The sequence below is a fragment of the Aquarana catesbeiana genome, linkage group LG08, assembly GCF_042186555.1.
Source record: "Aquarana catesbeiana isolate 2022-GZ linkage group LG08, ASM4218655v1, whole genome shotgun sequence".
NCBI classification, from domain to species: Eukaryota; Metazoa; Chordata; class Amphibia; order Anura; family Ranidae; genus Aquarana; species Aquarana catesbeiana.
Window position 1 is genome coordinate 96,643,283 of NC_133331.1, and position 11,817 is coordinate 96,655,099.

General features: G+C 36.7%; 1 protein-coding gene across 4 annotated transcripts in view; it reads left to right on the forward strand.

The window, feature by feature from the left end:
- BTRC (beta-transducin repeat containing E3 ubiquitin protein ligase) overlaps positions 1-7,074 on the forward strand; it is a 324,424-nt gene extending 317,350 nt beyond the window's left edge. For all 4 annotated transcript variants that reach the window (XM_073596174.1, XM_073596175.1, XM_073596177.1 and 1 more), the window contains one exon: positions 489-7,074. The gene's annotated coding sequence lies outside the window, so the exon portion shown is untranslated. The remainder of the gene's footprint in view (positions 1-488) is intronic.
- The last annotated feature ends 4,743 nt before the right edge of the window (positions 7,075-11,817 follow it).

Below are 11,817 nucleotides of genomic sequence, written 5' to 3' on the forward strand. Positions count from 1 at the left end.
GATACATTATTGATGTTCCAACACAGAGTGAGAAATGTCAATAAAAAATACAGGAGAATTGTGCACTTAAATTATGGTTACATTTTGTTTGCTGTCATGACAGAACTGTAGTCACCAAGTGTACACTGCGTCTTGGAGACTGCTTATTCCAATTCTCAGCAATTTTTTTTTTAATAATATAAGGGTTGCTCTTGTCGGCACAGGTATCCCTCATTTCAAGCATAGCCCTTTTATTGTAACCAATACATAAAGCTCTTTAAAGAGGTTGTAAACCTCGGGAAAAAAAAATAATTATGAAATACTTGTCTTAGAACGATGCCCTGGATCGGCGTCGGACATCTTTCATCAGAGTTACGAAAGGTCTTACCTAAATTTTGTAGTTTCCTACTGCTTTCTATGACTTTGCTTCTATCTGTATTGTATAATAAAAGGTTATGTGGGTTGCTTCCTGACTGTCTATTATTTATTTTTCCTTTTATTTAATGCAGGACTTTATTTGAAAAATCTGATAACTGAATCACCTGTGAATGCCGGGAATATAAACTATTTACTTGACCAGTATTTGATGAAAAGGAGAGCCCCTTTGTCTTGACACACCCTGGATGATGCAATCAGACAACTGGAAGCAGCCCTAGCCAACATGTGCAGCAGACTGCTGGAGTGCTGCTATCAGAAGAGATTTTTGTTTTTTAACTCCTTCATTGCTACAGGGGTTTGCTAAATATTACAAAGCTAGGGGCTTGCACACTCCTGTGTCAGTGACAGTGGTTACTTTTAACAAACTGTTGCAGTGTCGGAAACAAAGACTGTACCGGTCACAGATTCTTTAAATATATTTAATTGTCTTGCCAGAATGTCAGTTGCTTTGCTATAAGCAAAAGAACAATTTCCACTGTGTCCCACGCTCACGCTGCTTTCAGATGTGGTTATATTTGGAAATTTGATGAACTTTTGCAAATACTTATAACGACGAACAGGAATTTTTTATTTTCCTTTCAAAAAAAATAAGTTGCGAGTCCCCGTAGTGAATGAAAACGTTTTACCATAGTAAGCATGGACAACATATTTTGCCTTTTTTTTTTTTTAAATTATTATTTTTATTTCCTTTTTTTATTCTTTGATGTTCGCTGGTATGTTCACTTTTATTTTATTTTTTGCATTGTAACAAATCAAGTGTTGTAGATTCCTGTATAGTTCTGTATGGGTCATTAAAACTTTAGCGTAACAAAATTAAATAAATGAATTAGACATTTTATTATTGCATAGGGGGAAAACACTTTTAAGACCTTTCATTAGGTGTATGTGTGTTCATTTGTACTATTAGTGAAGGATTTATTTTTTTTTTTTTTTTTAACTTATTTGCTTGAGTGGTTTGCATGGTCTCCATTTATGAATCATGATTTGTTTGTAATTGTTCTGTTGTCAGTCACTACAAAAGCAGCATCAAGCTTGTCACAACCTTGACCCATCTATTTTTATGATTTCACAGATTCAATAAATAATAAAGTGTAACATACTAATATAAAACGATCACTAAAAAAAAAATCTCATACATCTCTAATCTGTAGCCCCTGACTTTTTAGGCTAGCTAAAAAGCAGTGATACGTACCTTTTAGGTATCATGTCTATGATTTAAACTTTGTTCTGTACTGCATTTTTGCAGCTGCCTAATTTTTTATTTATTTTAGTTTTTTGTAATTTGCTACATAGACAATGCTAGCTACAGATAATGCATTTTTCAGCTGGTTGGCATAAATTTGATTAGATGTTTTGCACTAGTCCACTGGGCTTGGGCAGTGTACGCACAGCTATCAAGATAATTATTCACTTTAATATCTAAACACATGATATGCAGCAATAATGTTGACCAAATTCACCAATTATTCACTGAGCATCAAATCTTTATAAATATTTAGGTGTTTTAAAATACAGCTACATAAAAAAAAAAAACTACTTTTATTGTAGGAATGATTAGTAAAGTTTTCCAAAGCATGTTTCTGTAGTCTCTTCAATAAGATCATTTTTTCAGCTCAAGGTTACAGTTTGTTTCAAAATGTCACTATAGCATATTTATATGTGTCAGTTGTACAGCCAGCACATAATCAGACACATTAATTATTTGAGAAAGCTCCAAAGATTATATTTGTTAACAAAAAAAAATGTAATGTGCTAAATTACAGTGGTTTCTATGCAGAATGATTTACCTTTATTTTAAAACTAACAGTTATTCTTTAAAAAAAAGGAATACAATTGCTATAAGGAAATTTGAGCTAACCAATGTATCATTAGTTTTATCTCTCTATAAAAGAGTTATCCCTTCATAAACCGTACTTAAAAATACTACAGTTGCATATTAACATTTCTTTGCAAGATAATTAAGCTGATTTACTAAATGAGTTAAAAATCTAAACACAATTCACTTCCATTATCCAATCTTGTACAAATTAAATAAGTAAATGGGAATTTTCTGTTTGGATAATTGAAGTGAATATTTATACAATTTGAAGATTCAAGTGTTGCAAGCAGTTCACTGCAAAACTTTTTTTTTTTTTTATTTATTTTTTAAATACCTTCATACTCCATGTTTGTTTCATTCTCACTATAGATATGGTTGTCTGCTTACTTTTACTTCAGCTATAAAATTCACAAAATGTTTTGTATCCAACCAAGTCTAAACCCTTTTCATTACGTTCTGATTTATGTTTTATGCCTCACACTGCACTTTTGATTCATACACGTGAGACTCCACATACTTCAAAAGTAGAGAATTACAAAAAGAAAGGTGAGAAATAGGAAATCTAAAATCATCCTTGACATCTGTAATAAAGCTTACATGAATTAAGTATAAGGTACATGAAGTCATTTTTTTTTCTTTTCTTAATCTTGAAGAAGTTTATCAGTTTTGCTATTATTTTTTGACAACTGCATGGCTAAAGTAGGAAAAATAGAGCTTTCAAATTATTCTTCGACCCATCTCGATGAGGCTGCGTACTGACGAGAAGGAAGATGAATTGGGAAAGTTAAAGTTTATTTCCTTCACTGTTTTTATGCTCTGTTCATTTTTTTCTATTCCCCAGATTCTTAAGCCATTTTCTACTACTAAACAGCGGAAAGTAGAGTTTCATTTGTAAGGATGTTATTTGACCCCCAGGCATGCTTTAATTATAGTGAATTCAGTGGAAGCATACATCACCAGTGTTGGGTAAAAGCATTGATAGCCTTTGTAATCTTCGGTCTCACTTTTTACCCTTGTAATAAAAATGAAAGATGACCCAACATCTTTTTTTTTTTTCGTTTAGTGTCTTAACATCACGTGTCCATTTTAACGATCCTAATGGTGCTTAATTAGCCCCACAATACTTTCAGCCTTTTGTTTTTAATTTGTATTTTTTTTTATTAATTGGCAGCTCCAAGACGCAATAAAAATGCACTAAATTGGTCCTTTTATTAACACATTAAAAAAAAATTTTGTAAATGCACACTATACCTACTCTACAGTACAATTCTCAAAAGTAATATGTAGATCACAGAAGAAAGTCTCAGAATTTTCTTATTTTTAACCCTGACAGTTTGCAAGTATTGTAATTTGCGGAACAGTGAGATAATGCACCTTTAGGCTTGATTTACATCTGTGCAGTTTGTGATTGGTGCGTTCCACAGTGCATTTTTACACACACGATTTTGCCGTGATTTTACAGCGATTTGTTTCTTTTCAGCTTTTTTTTTTTTTTTTTTTTGGCCAATTTGTTGTTGGGCAGATTAAAAAATGCAAATTGCAGCAAAAATGCACTACATGCTTTTCTGCAGCTTCTTCATTGAAGTCTATGAAATCAAAAAAGCACCGTTTTGCTTTAAAAAAGGTCACTGCCTCTTTCTAAAAATGCAGCACCTGGAAAAAAAAAGCATAGATGTGAACGTGTCCCATAGGAAGCCATGTTTAATGAACTGAAGTGCGTTTCTGCTAGAAGCACCAAAAAATGCATAGGTGTGAACCAGGCCTAGAATGAGTTACACTGCTGGCTCTAAAATGGACAAGTGAGGCAACTAAGGTCAGCATCGCTGATCTGTCTCTTTTGCTAAAGCGGTTGGCTACAAGAATGGTAGAAAGACTAGTGTTGTACAGCATAAATAACAAAAAATTAGACTTGCAGAACAGCCAACAGACCCTTTTTAAAATAATATTCAATGTACAACTAAGTTTTTGTTATAAAAAGGTGACAAGATTTTGTTTACGTTTGTTTATTGTGGCATAACTTATTACAGTATATCATATGACCAATATACAAATGTAAAACAAAGGGGGCAGTCTTGTGCCAAACTTTTTTTTTTTTTTTCCTTTAAAAGTTTTGTTTATCACCTGATTAATTTTACTGCCAAAGAAGTGAGCATTAAGTGTTACATATAAAAGCATAACCAATGGAGCCAATGGTGTAGTGTAGTGCCATTGTCCTCCTTAAACTAACTGTTTAGTAATCATGCGACTGAATCTTATTGGTTTCACACTGGCTGATACATGTTCTCTGGACTGTTGTCATGGTCTACTAAACTCATTTAGCTGAAAGCATTTGCCATGATATGAATGATTTACTGTGGGGGACTGTGTGAGTATGTTGTGAAACTGAAACCTTCATTAATAATCACACATAACTCATGTTGCTCTTTTCTGTTTATAGTATAAAATAACATTTTATTTTTTTTGGTAAACCAAATAATATATAGATATCTTAACATGTGTAATAAAAATGGTAAAATTCGAAATTTTTGCAAATTTCTCAGTGACATGGTGCTTAGTAAATGTTTTGTACATTTACATAACAAATAAGAATTTAGCATTAGTTCGGAGCTGGTGAAATCACTAGAAGCAAAGATAGCTATTTAATACACAAAGAAAGTGCAAAAAGAAAAGTTTACATTTTGAAAATGCAGAATAATTCCAATTTATGTTTTGATGAAATATTTGATTGGCAATTTAACATTATACTTTATTTTAACATTGTTTTTGTTTAAAATTATAAGTATATTATCACATTTTACCATCTTTGGCACATAAGAGTACCTCCCCAAAGTATGAGATTGTTTATTAGTTTTAAAAAAAGATATAATAAAAAAATCAAATAGACAATGAAAAAAAAAATCATAATAGATCTGTTTGTTGCTGTGATGTATGCCTTGTACCAATGCATGGAGATATACTTGATAAATTTTATGAGTTTGGTGTAATAGGGTAAACCTACGTGTGTTGAAACGGCATTGAATATGATTTTACATGCTTAAAACAGCACTGTAATACTGAACAGTTGTATTCACAAATGTGTATGTTGAGTATTGGATGTGAATTATTGTCACGTGTTTCTACACCAACTTCTCTTGAAGAAGAAGTAAGCACTGGTTTTCTTGAATTCCATTTTCCACTATATGCCTAGTTTTTTTTGTAGATTTGTGGATGAAGGTTTATGCAAAGATATATATATATATATATTTAACTAATAAGGATGTGTATCGCATCCTTTATGTTTCATAGAGTTTCTACATTTTTTTTAATTAATCTAATGTTCATGGGTTATTTTGCATCTAATATTGACAGTTTAATTTCACTTTAAAGGTTACTCCATCCACTTGTGTATCTCATTTGATCATACTAAGGCATTCCTTGAAACAAGTGCAGGTTGTCTGTTGAGAACTATACTGTGTGTGCTTTCTTCATTAATAAAAGTTGAGGCATTCAAGCACAAAACGGTAATAGAGCAGGCCTGTTAATCTGATACATTGTCAGCCTACAGTGTGCGCCAGTTTCAAGAAATAATTTAGTTGGAATCTAAATATGAATGAAGTTCGGTGGTGAAACCCTTTAAAATGTTTTCTGTAGACCTTCTGTTAATGAAGTTTGTTAATAAATACTGCCTGCTGCTGTGGTTCGCTTCTGTAAAACTGGAGACCATTCTCGGAGCACCATAGTAAAGGAAAATTTGTGTCCTATGCTGTAATATTTTTTTTAGGTCCAAGTGGAAATTTTTGTTTTCGGTTCTGTTAATGTAAAATTACAGATCAAAGTTGGGTTATGGTCCTCTGTCACCATGTTAACAAAACTAGACAATGGGCAGGCAATACATACCTGTCCGCTGGGTGGCAAGTTAAATCTTAATTTTGCTCAAGCACCCTGCTGCTGTTTGATACTTCCAGATGTATTTGATGACATGTCTAAGGTTCTGTCCTGCTGGCCAGCCGATTTGGTACCACTATATTCTGTAGTGACAAAGCAGCCAGCAAGAAGGACAATGTCCCGCAGCATGGGACAGACAAGCTATCTTACACACCCACATATGGTGGCTAGCAGCAATGCCCAAAGCTCTTGAAGTAAATGAAGATTTGTCTCAATGCATGCTGGGCACAGGTACTATGCATTGATCATCTTTTAAAGCCTGGACATGGTCTACTTTTTTCAATGTGGCAACTGGATTGCTTCAAACAGAATCTAACATATATTTTAAAAATGTATGTTTAATAAGCAGTACAGACAACGGATACCCTACAAATAATATTAAACCTATACTTTTTTATTCTATCTTAATAGTCATTGAAGATGCCTGTTACATTTTATTTCTTAACTTCAGCTTTACTCACATTATCTGTCTGTGGTATAAAATATGGAACCAAATCTAGTTCATGAATACTGCAGATTTTTTTTTATACTGGATATATTGGAATTCAATATATTTCTCTCATGAAATGTAATCGCCAAGTATCCTCTTTGCATACAATTATTAACAATAGTAACATATCTGCATTTTGGGACTGTGTGATGTTTTATTTCAAGAATAAACATTTGCCCATTGCGCTCTTAAAGAGTCGTTGCCTTACTTATAAAAGCCTTTAGGGTCATATTTTAAAATGATACAACAAAAAGATGATGGGCTGATCAGTCTCCATTCCCAGAATTTGAAACAACTGATGGAAAACTGTGATTGTTGATGTGATGTGTTGTACCTCTGTACACTTGTGATAGGATAATGGTATTTTTTCCACTGTTCAACTGGAAATTGAAATATGATAATAAAATAAACTAATATAATGCTGGTTTCTTTTTTATATTCCTTTTGTTATCTTTCCAGATCTGTGAAAAATAGCACTAAAGCGGACCTTCACTCTAAGTTAAAACTTGGTTTCCCCTGTTTTATCCCCTCTTCTTTTTTCACATTCGGAATGATGTTCACCCCCCCCCCTCCCAGATTCTGCTTGTACACACATGTGATGCAGGGCTTTGGGTCCCAGCAGAGACCTTTGGCACATATGCACAGGGTTCCCACACATGCGCGGAGAGGGAACAGGTAAGGAAGTCCCAAACCTCGCCTTGTTTGTGCATACGCAGAAACTACCACATGTCTGTAGATAATCTGCAGGGCTCTACCAGGACGCAAAGACCAGGAAGAGCCATGTGACACATCTGCGCGCACACCCGAATAATAAAGATGGCAGTGGGGCAAAACCAAAGGGGACTGAAATGCCTCATTAACTCAAAAAAAAAAAAAAATATATATATATATATATATATTTGGGGGTGAAAGATAGTTTGCAAAAAAAAAAATTAAATTAGGATCTAGGTAAACCCAACATTTATTTTTCAGTATATTTAGCCTAATGCCAAACTATATATTGATTTCTTAAAGTGGAGTTCCATCCAAAAATGGAACTTCCACTTTTTGGATTCCCCCCCCCCTCCGGTGTCACATTTGGCACCTTTTAGGGGGGAGGAGGGAACAGATACCTGTATAATACAGGTATTTGCTCCCACTTCCTGGCATAACTCACCGCGGCGCTTGCGGTGACCTATGCCACTTCCAGCGCCTACCCCGTCCTCCCCCGCCGTATTCTGTGAGCCACAGAACACAGCAGGGAACTGAGAGGACGCGCAGTGCGACTCGCGCATGCGCAGTAGGAAACCAGGAAGTGAATCCGCACGGCTTCACTTCCTTATTCCCTTACCGAGGATGTCGGCGGCAGCAGCCGAGAGCCGAAGGACAGATCGCGGGCTCCCTGGACAGGTAAGTGTCCATATATTAAAAGTCAGCAGCTGCAGTATTTGTAGCTGCTGGCTTTTAATATTTTTTTTTTCAGCGGACCTCCACTTTAAGCAATTCTTTTGTAAATCTACTGCAAATTTCTTATGTGGAGATCTTGCCAGTGACAGCGCTTCCTGATGTAGGCTAAGGACATTAAGTCAACTCGCAATTAGTAGCAGTGTCATTAGTCTGCCATGTTTGCTCCTGTATTTAAACATTGGTTGCCTATCAGATAGGCAGCCCAATGGCCAAAAGAAAGAGCCTGCATTGCAGACTGACAATGCTACTGACAAATGCAAGGCAATGGTGTAGCCTTGTCAGCCTGCCACAGGGGGTTCTGCTACTGGCAGAATCTACAGGGAATTTAAACCATGTACAGTGAGATATGAAAACAAATATATACAAAAATATATTTCGGGTTTACATACAACTTAAAACTAAAAGCACAGTTGAAATAATTATCAGCGAAACAAAAATTAGGTTAAGCTACAATCTGTGGCTATACCTCAATTTTTTTTAAAAAATGCGTGTGTGTAATATAAATATATATACAGATTTAAATGGTGGGTGTTGCAATTTTTTTTCACACAGTATTTGCGCAGCGATTTTTGAAACAAAATTTTTGGGGGGATAAAAACGCTTTTTTTAATTTTAATGCACTAAAACACACTATATTGCCCAAATGTTTGATGAAAAAAAAAAAAAGATGATCTTATGCCGAATACATGGATACCAAACATGACATGCTTTAAAATTGCACACAAACATGCAGTGGCGACAAACTACATATGTTTTTAAAATCCTTTACAGGTTACCACTTTAGATTTACAAAGCAGGTCTACTGCTAAAATTACTGCCCTCGATCTGACCTTTGTGGTGATACCTCACTTGCATGGTGCAATTGCTGTTTACATATGAGACCAGAGCGACACTTGCGTGAGCACGGGGGGGAGTGGTGTTTTTTTCTTTTTTTTTTAATTATTATTTATTTTGCTTTTTTATTTTTAAACTGTTCCTTTCATGTTTTTTTTTTTTTTTTAATCACTTTTATTATTATCTCAGGGAATGTAAATATCCCCTATGATAGCAATAGGTAGAGAAAGGTACTCTTTTTTTGAAAAAAATGAGGTCTATTAGACCCTAGATCTCTCCTCTGCCCTCAAAGCATCTGACCACACCAAGATCGGTGTGATAAAATGCTTTCCCAATTTGGAGTTGATGATTGCAGCCATTCTGGTCTCCAATCAGCTCTATGGTCAGCTGGCGGAACCACCGGTGGCATTCTCGGGTTCCCTGTTGGGACAGGAGAGCCCGAGAAAATCATGAAAGGCGGTGGGGGGGGGCGGCATTTGTTCCCACTGCAGTCTAGAGGATAATTAGCCACTAGGATTGCTTTTACATGAAAGCCGACCGCTGGCTGAAACGAATGATACCTAAACCTGCAGGCATCATTCTGGTATAACCACTCAAAGTCCAGCAACATACCAGTACGTTGCTGGTCCTTGTTGGGCATATATTGTAATGTTCTTTTTTTCATGCAGCCTGTGGGCTGCATGAAAAAAAGAGATTGATCAGTGAGTATGCCCACTGTTAGAATACCGCCCTTCATCCACCCACTTCTAATGATGGGCATACATGCACCATTTTTTTTTTTTTAACTGTGGTGGTGAAATCGCCTCCTACAGCGCTGGAGCCCCTGATTTTCGTATCATGAGAGCAAATGCTGTTGCTGTCAAGATAAATAAATCAGTGCTGCAGCTGAATGGCGTACCTGAAAAGCAAACAATGGTACCGATAAAACATTAACTCAATAAATTAACTCGATTTTTTAACTGAATCTGTGCCTAAAAAATATATGCCAAAGCATGGGGGAAATCTGCCCCTAATGTTAGGAGCAAATCGCTCCTCCACCCCTGCCCCCATGCTTTGGCATATATGCTTTTTTTTTTTTTTTTTAACTGTGGTGGTGAAATCACCTCCTACAGCACTGGAGTCACGGCTGTTAGAATAAATAAACCCGTGCTGCAGCTGAATGTCGTACCTGCTAAGCAAATGATGGTTAACAATAAAACAAAGTAACATTACAGTATAACAGTAAGACATACCAAACCTGCAAAGCAAATACAATAAAACATAGTAAAAATAAAACATTACAGTTCTAAAATACAGTAACAATAGATATAGAACAATAGAGAGCGAACATAAGAGAGAGAACAATAGTGAGAGAAGAAAAATAAAACCACAACTATTTTTGGCTTTTTTATTTTTTTTGTGTTGTGTTTTTTTTTTTATTTTATTTATTGCACTGTTATATAAACTGTAAACGTTCCAGATTAGGGTCTCTCAAAATGTGATGGCCATCTCCTTTTTCGAGACCCTGTGTAAGTGTGCCCTATGACTGTGCAATGCTGTACCCTACGCTAATACTCCACTAGTGTGTGGTAGCGTTCAAAACATTCACCAATGCAAAGACCAGGTTCGTCAGGACAGGAGGGACAATAAAAGCGGGTGTCACACCTATATCCATGCTTTTTACAGACACGACATCTTCTTTGGAGATTTCTTAGGGTAGGGGTACCAGGGAGGACATACGGAAAATGCCTCTCATGCAGCCGGCTCACTGCATTTGGATTGGGAAGTTGGGCCACAGCGCTGTCTGGAAACAGAAGGGCTGTGATGATCTCTTCCTGGAATTTAAGGAAGGATCCAGTTCGTCCTGAAGCTTTGTATAGCACATAAGCTTTCAGCAGAGCCAATTGGAATAAATATACAGACACTTTTTTATACCAGCGTCTGGCCTTACGGGCAATTAGGTATGGCGCCAACAACTGGTCATTGAGGTCCACCCCTCCCATATTAAGGTTATATTCGTGGACACAGAGGGGTTTCTCCACAACACCAGTCGCCGTTTGAATTTGGACCGTCGTGTCTGCGTGAAGGGAGGACAGAACAAAAACATTCTTATTATCCCTCCACTTCACGGTGAGCAAATTATTACATCTCAAGCAGACTCTCTCCCCCAGCCTAAGACGGGAATCTACAAGCTGCTGGGGTAAGCCCCGGCGATTAGATCGCACGTTGCCACATGCGCCAATTCCATGATCAAACAAGTGACTAAAAAGTGGCACGCATAATTGTCCACATACAAGTGGTGCCCCTTACTGAATAAGTGACACCAAGTCCCACACAATCTTACCAGTGCTCCCTATGTAGTCTGGGCAGTTCTCCAGCTCTACGTAACTATCTCTTCCCTCGTAAACTATAAAAATATATGCATAGGCGTGCACACAGGGTGTGTCGGGTGTGCCTGGGTACACCCTAATCACCCCATGTGCATTAGCATTATCCAGGGGTAGCACCAGGTGGGTGGTTGGGGTGCCGGTGGCCAGTGTAAATGCCCCCATTATATTAAAGGCTAGGTTCAACTAGAAACACATTACACCTATACTTAGGATGTAAGGTAATATGCTCCCAATCAACTGTTTCCCACCATCAGAGCCTCCTCCCTGTGACAGCAGGTGGCATTCATGTGTGTTTGAGCTTTGGGGTGCACATCCTAATGCAATAGGCTGCGCACACCTATGAATATATGTATAGCCTGTTGCCCTGTCACAGAACTTATACATCTTGACCCCATATCTGGCACGCTTGCTGAGAAGATACGGCCAGAAAACATAATCGGGGACTCAGATGCAGACAACTTGATCAGGAGGAAACAAGGCTGCAAACTGCTGATTGAAGTGGTTTACAAGGGGCTGAA